Source organism: Pelophylax lessonae, assembly GCF_965119305.1.
Source record: "Pelophylax lessonae genome assembly, chromosome: 1".
Classification (NCBI taxonomy): Eukaryota; Metazoa; Chordata; class Amphibia; order Anura; family Ranidae; genus Pelophylax; species Pelophylax lessonae.
Window position 1 is genome coordinate 473913902 of NC_138768.1, and position 17250 is coordinate 473931151.

The following is a 17250-nucleotide window of genomic DNA, read 5'->3' on the forward strand; positions in this document are numbered from 1 at the left end:
CTGTACGAGTGCAGACGGACAACACCACAGCGGTGGCGTACATAATCAGGGGGGCACCAGGAGTGCCCCGGTGGCCAGGGCAGTGGCCGAAATTCTGTCTTGGGTCGAATCGCATGTTCCGCTGATTTCGGCTGTCCACATTCCAGGTGTGCAAAAACTGGCAGGCGGACTATCTGAGTCGCCAGACCCTGGACCAGGGGGAATGGTCCTTACACCCGGAGGTGTTTCGCCTTCTGTGTATTCGGTGGGGGTCTCTGGACGTGGATCTGTTCGCATCCCGTCTCAACAAAAAGGTGGAAAGGTTCGTGGCTCGATCTCGCGATCCTCTGGCGGACGCGTTAGTGGTGCCATGGCATCAGTATCGGCTGTTATATGCCTTTCCTCTTCAAATGTTGTCCAGGTTCCTCCGCAGGTTAGCCTCAGAACGGATGCTAGTGATTCTGGTAGCTCCAGTCTGGCCGCGACGGTCTTGGTACATGGATATTATACAGATGTTTGTCGAGCCTCCCTGGCGGCTTCCACTAAGAAATGATCTTGTCTCAGGGACCAATCTTCCATCCTGCTTTACAGCAGCTGGCTTTGACGGCTTGGCTGTTGAAAGCCAAGTCTTGAGAGACAGGGGTACCCTGTCGGCTGCCATTCCTACCTTGCTAAAAGCTTCCTCTGGGAAGATTTATCACACCTGGGGGGCATATTTTGCCTGGTGTGAGTCACAAGGTCTTCACCCCCACTCCTTTTCCGTGGCAAGGGTTTTTGCCTTCCTACAGACTAAGGTTTACCAGCGCCTGAAGCTGACCACAATCGGAGGCCAATTATCGGCCTTGGCCATTCTTTTGCAGAGCTCTTTGGCATCTAAATTCCTTGATTCGCACCTTTTATTCAGGGGGTGCATTATCTTGCTCCCCCGAGGAAGGCTCCCTTACCTCCCTGGGACCTGAATCTTGTTCTGTCAGTTTTACAACAACCTCCCTTTGAGAACATCAGAGAGATCCCTCTGCCTGTGTTGTCACAAAAAGTTGCCTTTCTAGTGGCGATCACATCTGCTCGCGAAGTGTCTGAGTTGGCGGCTCTGTCTTGCTGCTGCCCCTATCTGGTTGTTAATAGGGATAAAGTGGTCCTGCGACCAAATCAGTCTTTTCTTCCTAAGGTGGTTTCAGCCTTTCAACTCAGTAAGGATATTGTGTTGCCTTCGCTGTGTGCGAAGCCTAAGCATCTGAAGGAATTTGCACTTGCACTGCAAACATATAGGAAGGTCTGAAAATAGCATAGCGGAGATAGACAACACTATTTCCTAGAAGTCACAGTAAAATTAGTATGGCATCAAACTGTAGTAGTGCAGTTTACTGCTTCATAAAAGAAAAGAAAATATTAATATAAGGTCTAAACCTTTAAAGTACAACTAAAGGCAAAACTTTTATTTCTCTTACGTCATCCGACAGTTGCCGCCCACTCATACAGTCTTCACTTATGGGGTATTGACTTAATCTCCACAGGAGTTTCTAGGCATAAGACTTGTAAAAAAAACAATAAATCTACATAGTCACACCCATGCGGGCTGTCCTACTAGTCCAATACCCCCCGGGAATAGCCATCCCAATTCAGTTTGTCTTCTGCCTAGATTCAGGAGTGGATAGGCTTCCCTGTGCTGAGGCTAAAGTCTCAGCCTTTCTCTTTTTTATTTTATGCTTTATTTTCAAAAGATGTAATTTTTTCTTTACATTGCTAGCTGTTTGTTTTATCAGCACTAGTTAGTGGATCTTCGGATTAAGACGGCGTTTGCGGAGCTGGGAATCGGACTGACCGTCCTGGTTCTCCAGGACAGAGGGTCAGATGGAATCCCTGCGTGCCATTGAGCGTTTCGCAGGCTATGCGTTTGCCCTGGCCTCGCAAACCACCCATCCCTGTCCATCAGGGATGCAGCCTTGTGAGGTGGCTACCTCACTGGACACAGCATAGGTTCGTCCGTGCACTACTAGTGTCCTGCATTTTTGGCTGGCAGCACTCCCCTGCCATCTGAGGGTGAGTGGTTTCCCGCTTGATATGAGGCACCCCACGCCATCGGGTACAGGTAAGTACATTCTGTGTGGGGCCTCTGTCTGGGGTCAGCAGTCCATGTGTGTCTGTGGTGTCCTGTGTCTGTGCGTTTCGGGCTCCCTGGTCCCGGTCCCTGCGGGGTTTTTTTCTCTCACAGCAGCGCTGTGGGGTTTTGGGGGTTCCTCTCCTAATGTCACTTTAGGGTGCTTGGGGATGCAGACGCATGTGGCGACCGCTGTGGGGTTAAAAACCGCCGGTCCGCCATTTTTAGTGTGGGCAGCATGTCTGGCTTCACTGTGGGCGCTCATACAGCATGCTATGTAGTGTATTTCGCGCCTTACAGCACCTCTTGTGTGTGGCAAACGATCTTTCAGCGCACATGTCGGCGGCCATCTTGCCGAAGCCTCCCATTAGTTTCTATAGGCATCCATTTTTCCTTGGCCTGCAGCCTAGTTCAGCCTCCAGCGGTGACATCACTTCCTCCTTTCTCACAGAGCCGACCGAAGGAGCTGGTAACACAATGTTGGGTTCTGTCCTGCTGTTCCTTTCCTATCCTGCATTGTGCAATCTTCCTGGTCAGTTTTTTGTCCCTGCGGGGGGTCTGTGTCTCACCGTCTTTACAGTGGTGCGCTGCGGGGTCCGCGGCGCTCTTTAAGGGCCAGTTTACAAAAAAACGCACATTTTTTCTTTATGGAATCCCAGGACAGTAAATTCCCTCCAGCTTGGGTGGGGGATTCAGGGTCCTCTGAATCCTCTAACCAGACTAATTTGGCTGCTATTGTGGCAACTTTGGTGTCATAAATGGATGTGCTGATGTCTGAGCGTGCTGCTAGGAAAAGGCCTAGGATTTTCTTTTCTTCTGATTCTGAGTGTGACATGTTTGCTGTAGGTAGCGTGGCCCTTTCGGGGTCCCGCTCTTCTCAGGACCCGCAAGAGTCTGAAGGGGAGGCAGAGGTCGCAGGGGTGGATGACAACCCCCCCCTCCCCGGGTCGTCCGAGGAACGCGCAGCTATGGATGAGTTGATCCTAGCAGTGAAGGAAACACTACATTTGGAGGATGAGCCCACTGCTCCGGGGCGTTGTCCTCTTTTGGTACACACAGGACCCGCAAGATGGCGCAGGTTTTTCCTTGCCCCGCAGAGTTTCACCATAAGGTGAATGAGCTATGGCGTAATTTAAAACACACCTTCGTGGTGCCCAAGAAGTTTCAACTTCTCTACCTTTTTGCGGCTACTACGGCTGCGCGCTGGTGTGTGCCTCAAGTGGATCACACGGTGGCCAGGTTGAACAAAGCTACCCTGCTCCCCGCCGAGGACTCCCCAGTGTTTAGGGATCCTACTAAAAGGAGACTGGAGTCTCTTGCCCGACATTCCTACATGGTGGCGGGTTCCATGCTCAAACCTATTTTTGCCTCTGTAATGGTGACTCAGGCTGTGGCGGATTGGACCAAGGTGCTCAACCGCACCCTCGTGGCCGACTCAGCCCCTCCCACTACGGCGGAGATGGGGGATCAGATTTATCGTGGGGTCATGTATTTGTGCGATGCGGCTCTTAATGAGGCCCCTTTGGCAATCCGCCTGTCCAGTGTCGCAGTGGTTAATCGTTGCTTAATCTGGTTGAAATGCTGGTCGGCTGACCAAAAATCCAGGAAGACGGTGGCTGACATCCCCTATGCAGGGTCTCTCCTTTTTGGAGAATCCTTGGACAAATTGGTTAAAGGAGTCACGAGCACTTTGCTGCCCCAGAATCCTAAGGGCAAGTTTTTCCACGGTAAGCGGGGCCCATCCTTTTAAACCTGCTCAAGGGTCTTTTCGTGCCTTTTTAAGGCGCAGAACAAGGGTAAACCCTTCAAGGGCCAAGGTAGTCAGAAGAAGCCCTGGTTTGGCAAGCAAAAATCCAGCCAGACCGGTGCGGCGGCTCAGTCCGCCTCTGCCTGAAGGGGTGCCCTCACTCGTTACAGGGGTGGGGGGACGTTTGCGTGGTTTCCTACAACCTTGGCTGCTCCGAATCACGGACAGGTGGGTTCAGGAAATCATTCGGTCATGGTACAAGACCGAATTTCTTTCACGGCCGTCAGACAGATTCTTTCCCTCAAATCTTCATTTGACCCCAGGGCGGTTACAGAACATACATCAGGCGGTGCAGGATCTTATCGCTCAGGGGGTGATTGTCCCGGTGCCTCATCGGGACAGGTTTCGGGGTTTTTATTCAAATCTGTTCACTGTGCCCAGAAAGGAGGGCAAAGTGCGTCCGATTCTGGACTTAAAATCGCTGAACCGGTTTGTGCGCGTTCGAAAGTTCCGCATGGAATCACTCCGCTAGGTGGTGGCCTCCTTGAATCCGGGGGAGTTCCTGGCCTCTATAGACCTGAAGGATGCGTATCCGCATTTTCAAGGGTCATCAGAGGTACCTCCGATTCGTTATCGCGGAGGAACGTTACCAGTTTGTGGCGTTAAACTTTCGGTCTCGCTTCGGCTCCAAGGGTCTTTACCAAAGTCTTGGGGCATTGCAGTCTTGGGATATCTGGACGATCTCCTGTTAAGAACGAGTGCCAGTCAGTCGGGTGGACAAGCAACATTCAGAAGTCGACCTTGTCGCCTTCGGTTCGTCTCCCGTATCTGGGAATGGTTCTGGACTCTGCTCAAGCAAAGGTGTTCTTACCAGAGGACAAGCTCCGGACCCTGCAGCACGAGGTCAGGTCCCTCAGGGACAACAAATCCTCATCGCTCAGGACCTGTATGCGGTCCTTGGGATTGACGGTGTCGGTCTTCGAGGCGATACAGTTTGCACAATTTCACACGCACTCTCCAAGCAGAAATCCTCGCCAGGTGGGACAGACTACCTCAGTCTTTGGACCTGAGAGTGTCTGAGTCTCCAGACCAGGATGGATCTCTTGTGGTGGCTTCAGTCCCTGGCGGTGTCAGACGGCAAATCCTTCCGGCCAATTCTGTGGACGGTAATGACCACGGATGCCAGCCTGTCGGGCTGGGGTGGCATTCTGGGCATCCTGTCTGCCCAGGGCACTTGGTCGGAGGAGGAATCCTCCCTTCCGATAAACATATTGGAATTGAGAGAGATCAGGCTGTGCCTGATCCATTGGTCGGATCGTCTTTAGGGCCATCCTGTACGGGTGCAAACGGACAATGCCACTGCGGTGGCTTACATCAACCATCAAGGGGGCACCAGGAGTGCCCAGGCGGCCCAGGAAGTGGCCAGTATTCTGTCTTGGGCCGAGACTCATGTCCCGGCAATTTCGGCAGTTCACATTTCGGGTGTGGAGAATTGGCAGGCTGACTATCTGAGCCGCCAGACCCTGGACCAGGGGGAATGGTCCCTACACCCGGAGGTGTTTCAGATGCTGTGTGCTAAGACGGGATCCCCGGATGTGGATCTTTTCGCGTCTCGGCTAAACCACAAGTTGGAAAGGTTCGTGGCAAGAACGCGCGATCCTCTGGCAGATGCCTCGGATGCGCTGGGGGCGCCTTGGCGTCAGTATCGACTGATCTATGCCTTTTCCTCCGATTTCAGTTGTTGTCCAGATTCCTTTGCAGGTTGGCCTCGGAACAATCAGTGGTGATTCTGGTGGCGGCCGACTGGCCTCGCCAGTCCTGGTACGTGGACATCGTTCACCTGGCCGTAGAGCCTCCGTGGCGGCTGCCAATGCGAGAAGATCTGCTGTCCCAGGGACCTATCTTCCATCCTGCTTTACAGTTGCTGGCTTTAACGGCCTGGCTGTTGAGAACCAGTTCCTGAAAGACGGGTCTCTCCTCGGAGGTCATTCCTACTTTAATCAAGGCTAGAAAAGCCTCTTCTGGTAAAATTTATTACCGTACATGGAAAGCATATTTTACCTGGTGTGAGTCCAGGGGTTTCTCTCCTCGTGCCTATTCGGTGGCGAAGGTGTTGGCTTTCCTCCAGACTGGTGTGGACCAGCGTCTTGCTTTGGCCATGATTAAGGGCCAGGTCTCTGCACTGGCTATTCTTTTCCAGCGCCCTGTGGAGTCTTAATTCCTTGATTTGCACCTTTATTCAAGGTGTCCATCACCTGGCTCCCCATAGACGAGAGCCCTTACCTCCATGGGACTTGAACTTAGTTCTGTCCGTGTTGCAGCGTTCCCCTTTTGAAAACATCAGGGAACTTTCGTTGCCCATCCATCTAAGAAGGTTGCGTTTTTGGTGGCGATCACTTCTGCTCGCAGAGTGTCAGATTTGGCGGCGTTGTCTTGCCGCTCCCCTTACCTGGTGGTTCATAGGGAATAAGGTGGTCTTGCGACCTAATCCATCCTTTTTGCCAAAGGTGGTTTCGGAATTCCACCTGAATGAGGACATTGTTTTGCCTTCGCTTTGTGCGAATCCTAAGCATCCAAAGGAGGTTACTTTGCATTCCTTGGATGTTGCCTGGGGATCAGGGTTTACCTGTCGTCGACTGAATCCTTTCGAAAATCGGATTCTCTTTTTGTCTGAAGGGTATGGCTGCGTCTGCAGCAACCATTGCCAAATGGATCAAGACAGACCATTGTACAGGCCTATTCGTTGCGGGAACGGGTTCCTCCCTTCCCTGTCAAGGCGCACTCTACCAGGTCGATAGGTCCAGGACGTACTCATCGGCATCAGGCTTCGGTGGCCCAGGTGTGCAAGGCTGCGACTTGGTCGTCGGTGCACACTTTCTCAAAATTCTGCAAAATTGATGTTCTGGCATCAGCTGATGCATCCTTTGGCCGCAAAATTCTCTGTGCGGCTTTTCCATAGGAAACCTTGGCTTTTTACGGGTTCCTAGCTGTTGGGGTTTTCCCCTTCGTTATTTGTTTTCCTGGGTTGTTGCTCATGTTGAGTTTTTTTTTTTTTTTTTTTTGTTTTTTTTTTTTCTGTTACCCAGGTTACCTTCTTGTACATGTAAGGTTCCTTTCTCTGATGTGGTTACTGCGTTGTTTTTCTGGCGGTTGCGTTGCCCACCCCTCATGTCTACACTGCTTTGAGACGCCATAAGTGAAGACTGTATGAGTGGGCGGCGACTGTCGGACGTAAGCACTGAATTTTTGTAAAATCTTACCGTAAAATTCCTTTCGGAGTCCTCCGACAGTCGCCGCCCCCGCCCCTTTTTGGGGTCTTTTTTATACACATTCACTGCTTGCAACCAAACTGAATTGGGATGGCTATTGCAGGGGGGTATTGGACTAGTAGGACAGCCCTCATGGGTGTGACTATGTTGATTTATTGTTCTTTTACAAGTCTTATGCCTAGAAACTCCTGTGGAGATGGAAGTCAATACCCTATAAGTGAAGACTGTATGAGTGGGCGGCGACTGTCGGAGGACTCAGAGGAATTTTACGGTAAGATTTTACAAAAATTCAGTTTTTTGATTTTGGATAGAGTGGAGGAGAGATGTATACAGGGGTGTCCAAACTATGGCCCTCCAGCTGTTCAGGAACTACAATTCCCATGAGGCATCTGACATTCACACAGTCAGACATAACTAGGCATGATTGGAATTGTAGTTCCTTAACATCTGCCAGCTGGACGGCCATAGTTTGGACATGGCAATAAAACACTGACAGATGTTGTTTTATGAAAGCACTGAGGCAGAGACGCCCCCCCTTCACCCACAGCTGAGCTGACACTGACAGAGACCTTACTCCCCCCCCCCCCCCACACCTTCCCCCCACAGCACACTGACCGAGACCCCCCTACCCCCACTGACATTGACCGAGACCCCCCTTCCCCCACAGCTGAAGTAGAGACCCCCTCCACCGCTATCAATGACAGAGACCCCCACTTCCACCGCAGAACAGAGATACTACTAGTGTCCCCAACCGTCCCCTGTCCTCCTGTCCCAGGACCCCCCATAATAGCCCGTTGCCACCAGAGAGGCCTCAGCTCAGGCCAGGCCACTAATAAATGTGCACTTCTCAACAACTATTATACTACTCTGCTGTTGACTCTCACTGATTAATTTGTGATACATACATGATTAGTTTGGACTTGCATACCTGCTGTGTGTGGGTGGTTGTGCACTGCATTGCATACCACACGGAGGACAGTGCTCTGCTCTCTGGGCTCCAGTGGCTGGCTGGCGTGGCGGCTTGGCCTGGGACGACCACGGTGAGGCGGCGCTGGCTAGCTGCGATGGGGACGCTTGGGGCTCCAGGTCCTGGCTGGCTGCAACACCTGGGGGTCCTGTGTGGACTGGCTTGGCAGGCTGCAGGTGGGACGCTGATACCACGCGGGGTATGTTCTTCTTACCGCTGCGCCTCGGGTCAAAGAGGGAAGAGGAAGGGGCGGAGCCTTTATTAAGCTCCCGCACTAATCCACCAATCAGTTGTGTTTTTTTTTACTTTTTCTCTCAGGTGCAGGAGGGCATGGCGCGGCTTGGATGACATAATTTCCTAATCGATGTTCCTTCGAATCGATGCAGAATTATGAAGGGTTAAATTATTCCATTTATATTACTAATATATAAATATAGTTCTCCTGATCACATTTAAAATGTGTGGATAGATGGATAGATATGTTCAGGACAACAGTCCTCCATTGTTATGACTGTGTATACGTAAAGGGGTGTATTGGGATGTATAGGCATTACACACAATGCGGAAGAGAAGCCGGTAGAAAATCTTGGCTCCAGGAAAATAATAAAACTACCCATCAAAATTCCCTGACTAGGCATGCGCATTCGCACTGGGATGCGGCAACAGCTGATAAATGACGAACTAGCCCTGGAAGTGACAAGGGTAGGTATTTCTGACGGGGTAGGGTTTTCTGATAGAACACCGGCAGTACACCCTCCCTGGTAGACAAGAGCACGCACTCTGATCCTGCATGGTGTCATTTTACTTAAAAAGGAACCTGGACAGTCAGAATGAAACCATCTGGTAAAAGTGTGCCATCCCAACGCAAGTCCAAGCATCCGCAGAAGGTTATGTCACTGCCATCTTTCTTCTAGAGTGGGAACAGGCAGAGATCTGTCGCCTCCACCACCCCCAATAGCGGGAACAAGCCGAGATCTGTCATCTCTGCTACCCCCAATAGCGGGGCCAAGCAGAGAACGTGCTTCCCAAACAAAGGGAAGTAATCGCTGGAGGAAATATCCTTATCAGCTTGGAGCACAAGCACGTGCAGATCCCATGCCAAGTAGAGAAGGCGGCTCCCAAGGGAAAGGCAATCCCCTCCCACAGCAACGTAAGCATTATCGGCCTGGTGCACGCGCAGATCTTGGGCCAAAACAGAGAAGGTGGCTCCCAAGGGGAAGGCAATCCCCTCCCACAGCAACCTAGGTGCCGTTATCGGCCTGACACGTGCAGATCCCGGGCCAAGCAGAGAAGGCAGCTCCCAAGGGGAAGGCAATCCCCTCCCACAGCAACGTAAGCATTATCGGCCTGGTGCACACACAGATCCCGGGCCAAGCAGAGAAGGCAGCTCCCAAGGGAAAGGCAATCCCCCTTCCCCAGCAACGAAAGCATTATTGGCCTGGCACACGTGCAGATCCCAGCCAAGCAGAGAAGGTGGCTCCCAAGGGGAAGGCAATCCCCTCCCATAGCAACGTAAGCATTATCGGCCTGGTGCACGCGCAGATCTTGGGCCAAATAGAGAAGGCGGCTCCCAAGGGGAAAGCAAGCCCCTCCCACAGCAACCTAGGTGCCGTTATCGGCCTGACACACGTGCAGATCCCGGGCCAAGCAGAGAAGGCAGCTCCCAAGGGGAAGGCAATCCCCTCCCACAGCAACGTAAGCATTATCGGCCTGGTGCACACGCAGATCCCGGGCCAAGCAGAGAAGGCAGCTCCCAAGGGGAAGGCAATCCCCCTCCCACAGCAACGTAAGCATTATTGGCCTGGCACACGTGCAGATCCCAGCCAAGCAGAGAAGGTGGCTCCCAAGGGGAAGGCAATCCCCTCCCATAGCAACGTAAGCATTATCGGCCTGGTGCACGCGCAGATCTTGGGCCAAATAGAGAAGGCGGCTCCCAAGGGGAAAGCAAGCCCCTCCCACAGCAACCTAGGTGCCGTTATCGGCCTGACACACGTGCAGATCCCGGGCCAAGCAGAGAAGGCAGCTCCCAAGGGGAAGGCAATCCCCTCCCACAGCAACGTAAGCATTATCGGCCTGGTGCACACGCAGATCCCGGGCCAAGCAGAGAAGGCGGCTCCCAAGGGAAAGGCAATCCCCTCCCACAGCAACGTAAGCATTATTGGCCTGGTGCACGTGCAGATCACGGGCCAAGCAGAGAAGGCGGCTCCCAAGGGGAAGGCAATCCCCCCCCCCCCCCCCACAGCAACCAAGACGCCATTATCGGCCTGGCACGCGTGCAGATCCCGGCCAAGCAGAGAAGGTGGCTCCTAAGGGGAAGGCAATCCCCTCCCTCAGCAACCTAGGTGCCGTTATCGGCCTGACACACGTGCAGATCCCGGGCCAAGCAGAGAAGGTTGCTCCCAAGGGGAAGGCAATCCCCTCCCACAGCAACGTAGGTGCCGTTAGCGGCCTGACACACGTGCAGCTCCCAAGGGGAAGGCAATCCCCTCCCACAGCAACGTAAGCATTATCGGCCTGGTGCACACGCAGATCCCGGGCCAAGCAGAGAAGGCAGCTCCCAAGGGGAATGCAATCCCCTCCCACAGCAACGCAAGCCTTATCGGCCTGCTGCACGCGCAGATCTTGGGCCAAATAGAGAAGGCGGCTCCCAAGGGGAAGGCAATCCCCTCCCACTGCACCCTAGGTGCCGTTATCGGCCTGGCACACGTGCAGATCCTGGGCCAAGCGGAAAGCAATCCCCTCCCACAGCAACGCAAGCCTTATCAGCCTGGTGCGCGCGCAGATCTTGGGCCAAATAGAGAAGGCGGCTCCCAAGGGGAAGGCAATCCCCTCCCACTGCACCCTAGGTGCCGTTATCGGCCTGGCACATGTGCAGATCCTGGGCCAAGCGGAGAAGGCAGCTCCCAAGGGGAAGGCAATCCCTTCCCACAGCAACCAAGACGCCATTATCGGCCTGGCACGCGCGCAGATCCCGGGCCAAGCAGAGAAGGTGGCTCCTAAGGGAAGGCAATCCCCTCCCTCAGCAACCTAGGTGCCGTTATCGGCCTGACACACGTGCAGATCCCGGGCCAAGCGGAGAAGGCGGCTCCCAAGGGGAATTAATTTCCCTCCCACAGCAATGTAAGCATTATCGGCCTGGTGTACGTGCAGATCCCGGGCCAAGCAGAGAAGGCTGCTTCCAAGGGGAAGGCATTCCCCTCCAACAGCAACCAAGACGCCGTTATCAGCCTGGCACAGGTGCAGATTCCGGCCAAGCAGAGAAGGTGGCTCCCAAGGGGAAGGCAATCCCCTCCCACAGCAATGTAGGTGCCATTATCGGCCTGGCACATGCGCACTCATGGAGATAAGACACTATCAACGGTCAACAGACCTGTTGCTAAAAAAAGCCTCCTTCGCCAGACTGGTGAGAGAAATCTGCTTGGAGTGTAACGGTGGAATGTCATATATGTGGCAAAGTTTAGCAATCCTGCCATTGCAGTAGGCAGCTGAAGCTTTTCTGGTGCGACTCTTAGAAGATTCTTACCTCTGGTTGCACGCCAAAAGGGTCACCATCTTTTGTCCAGGATATATAGCTCGCTTGCCGGATTCGATGAATACAGGATGGACTTGGATAATTTTGGTATTTTTATTACCTAAAGCCCTTCAAAGTTAGCCATTTGAAACCGATTACCTTGTTTCATTAACCAAGGATGTTACCAAGCCAGAGTCCTGAAGTATTACGACATGAAACTATTCTACTCCTTTTTTTTTTTTTTTTGTTATAGACACAAGTGGAAGAATCAGTTTTGCTTCTCCTCCAAAGTGTATAAAGAATGTAATCTCTCTGCCTTTTTTTTTTTTTCTTCAAAAACAGAAAAACTTAACAGTTCAATAACAGCCTGGGACCAACATGGCCCTGTGTGCAGTGGAACGGTCCACGTATTGTTGTGATTTAAGCCCTCCAGCACCGGCTCCCAAGGGGAAGGCAATCCCCTCCCACAGCAACGTAAGCATTATCGGCCTGGTGCACACGCAGATCACGGGCCAAGCAGAGAAGGCGGCTCCCCAGGGGAAGGCAATCCCCTCCCACCGCAACTAAGATGCCGTTATCGGGCTGGCACACGTGCAGATCCCGGCCAAGCAGAGAAGGCGGCTCCCAAGGGGAAGGCAATCCCCTCCCACAGCAACGTAAGCATTATCGGCCTGGTGCACGCGCAGATCCCGGGCTAAGCAGAGAAGGCGGCTCCCAAGAGGAAAGCAATCGCCTCCCACAGCAACCAAGATGCTGTTATCGGCCTGGCACACGTACAGATCCCGGGCCAAGCAGAGAAGGCGGCTCCCAAGGGGAACGTAGGTGCTGTTATCGGCCTAGCACACGCGCACTCATGGAGATAACACTATCAACGGTCAACAGACCTGTTGCTAAAAAAAAAAAGCCTCCTTCGCCAGACTGGTGAGACATCTGCTTGGAGCGTACCGGTGGAATGCCATATATGTTGCAAAGTTTAGCAATCCTGGCATTACAGGAGGCAGCTGAAGCTTTTCTGGTACGACTTAGAAGATTCTTACCTCTGTTGTTTTGTTACGAATTGTATTCCAGTGGGAAAGTTTAACAATCCTGGCATTACAGGAGGCAGCCAAAGCTTTTCTAGTGGAACTCCTTCAAGAGTCACTTTTGCATGCCAAAAGGGCCACCCTCTTACGCGATGACCTAAATCTCGCTTGCAAGATTCAAAGAATAGACCTAAATAATTTGGTATTTTTATTACCTAAAGCCCTTCAAAGTTAGCCATATTGAACAGCTTACCTTGTTTCATTAACCAAGAACGTTACCAAGCCAGAGTCCTGATTGCTTAATTAATACGACATGAAACTCTATGGGAATAGCAGGCAGGATGCTCTTTTTTTAAACCTTAAACCTATAAACAGCATTAACTCAAACTTAAACACACAACACGATAATGGTTTGGAAAAAATCAGGCCGCGGCTGTTTTATTATTGGTATTAATAAATAAACTCAGACTTTATTTCAAATTGATACACACTTAAACAACCTAGCCACTACGGCTCAGGGTGACAAAATAAACAATAACTTTAAATAACATTATCCACCAGACAGGCGGAAATCTTCCGCCTGTCCCGAACAGCCCAGTGCGTGGCCTGTTCAATGCAAATACCTAAATTGTTGTTGTTCAAAATATCCAAACCAATATCGGACAAGTGGACACCGTCCTTCCAATATAAACCTTCTATACCCCCTTCTAATTCGACATGCCTGAAAGATAAAATTCCCACTTTTATGAGCAGCTTGCTAAGGCCCCTATTAAGTCTCTTCCTAATTTTTTTCTACTGGTCTCAAAGATCGATATTTATTTAAAAAAATATCAACCTTGGAATGACCTCAGAAAATACCAAGACTAACCTAGGAAAACGGGTCTGTATTAACTCCAAATCATCCCTCATTTGAAAAAAGAGATCCAAAGTTTTGAAATGACCGATGTCATTACCGCCTAAGTGAACAATTAAAATGTCGGGGTGAGGTTAGTCTAAAAATTTCTGATTTAAATTCCGACCAAACCATTCCATGGATAGATATGTTCAGGACAACAGTCCTCCATTGTTATGACTGTGTATACGTAAAGGGGTGTATTGGGATGTATAGGCATTACACACACTGCGGAAGTGAAGCCGGTAGGGAATTTTGATGGGTAGTTTTATTATTTTCCTGGAGCCAAGATTTTCTGACTAGGCATGCGCACTAAGATGGCGCATTCGCACTGGGATGCGGCAACAGCTGATAAATGACGAACTAGCCCTGGAAGTGACAAGGGTAGGTATTTCTGACGGGGTAGGGTTTTCTGATAGAACACCGGCAGTACACCCTCCCTGGTAGACAAGAGCACGCACTCTGATCCTGCATGGTGTCATTTTACTTAAAAAGGAACCTGGACAGTCAGAATGAAACCATCTGGTAAAAGCGTGCCATCCCGACGCAAGTCCAAGCATCCGCAGAAGGTTATGTCACTGCCATCTTTCTTCTAGAGTGGGAACAGGCAGAGATCTGTCGGCGCTGGCTAGCTGCGATGGGGACGCTTGGGGCTCCAGGTCCTGGCTGGCTGCAACACCTGGGGGTCCTGTGTGGACTGGCTTGGCAGGCTGCAGGTGGGACGCTGATACCACGCGGGGTATGTTCTTCTTACCGCTGCGCCTCGGGTCAAAGAGGGAAGAGGAAGGGGCGGAGCCTTTATTAAGCTCCCGCACTAATCCACCAATCAGTTGTGTTTTTTTTTACTTTTTCTCTCAGGTGCAGGAGGGCATGGCGCGGCTTGGATGACATAATTTCCTAATCGATGTTCCTTCGAATCGATGCAGAATTATGAAGGGTTAAATTATTCCATTTATATTACTAATATATAAATATAGTTCTCCTGATCACATTTAAAATGTGTGGATAGATGGATAGATATGTTCAGGACAACAGTCCTCCATTGTTATGACTGTGTATACGTAAAGGGGTGTATTGGGATGTATAGGCATTACACACAATGCGGAAGAGAAGCCGGTAGAAAATCTTGGCTCCAGGAAAATAATAAAACTACCCATCAAAATTCCCTGACTAGGCATGCGCATTCGCACTGGGATGCGGCAACAGCTGATAAATGACGAACTAGCCCTGGAAGTGACAAGGGTAGGTATTTCTGACGGGGTAGGGTTTTCTGATAGAACACCGGCAGTACACCCTCCCTGGTAGACAAGAGCACGCACTCTGATCCTGCACGGTGTCATTTTACTTAAAAAGGAACCTGGACAGTCAGAATGAAACCATCTGGTAAAAGCGTGCCATCCCGACGCAAGTCCAAGCATCCGCAGAAGTTTGTCACTGCCATCTTTCTTCTAGAGTGGGAACAGGCAGAGATCTGTCGCCTCCACCACCCCCAATAGCGGGAACAAGCCGAGATCTGTCACCTCTGCTACCCCCAATAGCGGGGCCAAGCAGAGAATGTGCTTCCCAAACAAAGGGAAGTAATCGCTGGAGGAAATATCCTTATCAGCTTGGAGCACAAGCACGTGCAGATCCCATGCCAAGTAGAGAAGGCGGCTCCCAAGGGGAAGGCAATCCCCTCCCATAGCAACGTAAGCATTATCGGCCTGGTGCGCACGCAGATCCCGGGCCAAGCAGAGAAGGCAGCTCCCAAGGGAAAGGCAATCCCCTCCCACAGCAACGTAAGCATTATTGGCCTGGTGCACGCGCAGATCACGGGCCAAGCAGAGAAGGCGGCTCCCAAGGGGAAGGTAATCCCCTCCCACAGCAACGTAGGTGCCGTTAGCGGCCTGACACACGTGCAGATCCCGGGCCAAGCAGAGAAGGCAGCTCCCAAGGGGAATGCAATCCCCTCCCACAGCAACGTTGGCATTATCGGCCTGGTGCACACGCAGATCTTGGGCCAAATAGAGAAGGCGGCTCCCAAGGGGAAGGCAATTCCCTCCCACTGCACCCTAGGTGCCGTTATCGGCCTGGCACGCGTGCAGATCCCGGCCAAGCAGAGCAGGTGGCTCCTAAGGGAAGGCAATCCCCTCCCTCAGCAACCTAGGTGCCGTTATCGGCCTGACACGCGTGCAGATCCCAAGCCAAGCGGAGAAGGCGGCTCCCAAGGGGAATTCATTTCCCTCCCACAGCAATGTAAGCATTATCGGCCTGGTGTACGTGCAGATCCCGGGCCAAGCAGAGAAGGCTGCTCCCAAGGGGAAGGCATTCCCCTCAAACAGCAACCAAGACGCCGTTATCAGCCTGGCACAGGTGCAGATTCCGGCCAAGCAGAGAAGGTGGCTCCCAAGGGGAAGGCAATCCCCTCCCACAGCAACGTAAGCATTATCGGCCTGGTGCACACGCAGATCACGGGCCAAGCAGAGAAGGCGGCTCCCCAGGGAAAGGCAATCCCCTCCCACCGCAACTAAGATGCCGTTATCGGGCTGGCACACGTGCAGATCCCGGCCAAGCAGAGAAGGCGGCTCCCAAGGGGAAGGCAATCCCCTCCCACAGCAACGTAAGCATTATCGGCCTGGTGCACACGCAGATCACGGGCCAAGCAGAGAAGGCGGCTCCCCAGGGGAAGGCAATCCCCTCCCACCGCAACTAAGATGCCGTTATCGGGCTGGCACACGTGCAGATCCCGGCCAAGCAGAGAAGGCGGCTCCCAAGGGGAAGGCAATCCCCCTCCCACAGCAACGTAAGCATTATCGGCCTGGTGCACACGCAGATCTTGGGCCAAATAGAGAAGGCGGCTCCCAAGGGGAAGGCAATCCCCTCCCACTGCACCCTAGGTGCCGTTATCGGCCTGGCACACGTGCAGATCCTGGGCCAAGCGGAGAAGGCAGCTCCCAAGGGGAAGGCAATCCCCTCCCACAGCAACGCAAGCCTTATCGGCCTGGTGCACGCGCAGATCTTGGGCCAAATAGAGAAGGCGGCTCCCAAGGGGAAGGCAATCCCCTCCCACTGCACCCTAGGTGCCGTTATCGGCCTGGCACACGTGCAGATCCCGGGCCAAGCAGAGAAGGCTGCTCCCAAGGGGAAGGCATTCCCCTCAAACAGCAACCAAGACGCCGTTATCCGCCTGGCACAGGTGCAGATTCCGGCCAAGCAGAGAAGGTGGCTCCCAAGGGGAAGGCAATCCCCTCCCACAGCAACGTAAGCATTATCGGCCTGGTGCACACGCAGATCACGGGCCAAGCAGAGAAGGTGGCTCCCCAGGGGAAGGCAATCCCCTCCCACCGCAACTAAGATGCCGTTATCGGGCTGGCACACGTGCAGATCCCGGCCAAGCAGAGAAGGCGGCTCCCAAGGGGAAGGCAATCCCCTCCCACAGCAACGTAAGCATTATCGGCCTGGTGCACGCGCAGATCTTGGGCCAAATAGAGAAGGCGGCTCCCAAGGGGAAGGCAATCCCCCTCCCACTGCACCCTAGGTGCCTTTATCGGCCTGGCACACGTGCAGATCCTGGGCCAAGCGGAGAAGGCAGCTCCCAAGGGGAAGGCAATCCCTTCCCACAGCAACGCAAGCCTTATTGGCCTGATGCACGCGCAGATCACGGGCCAAGCAGAGAAGGCGGCTCCCAAGGGGAAGGCAATCCCCTCCCACAGCAACCAAGATGCCATTATCGGCCTGGCACGCGTGCAGATCCCGGCCAAGCAGAGAAGGTGGCTCCTAAGGGAA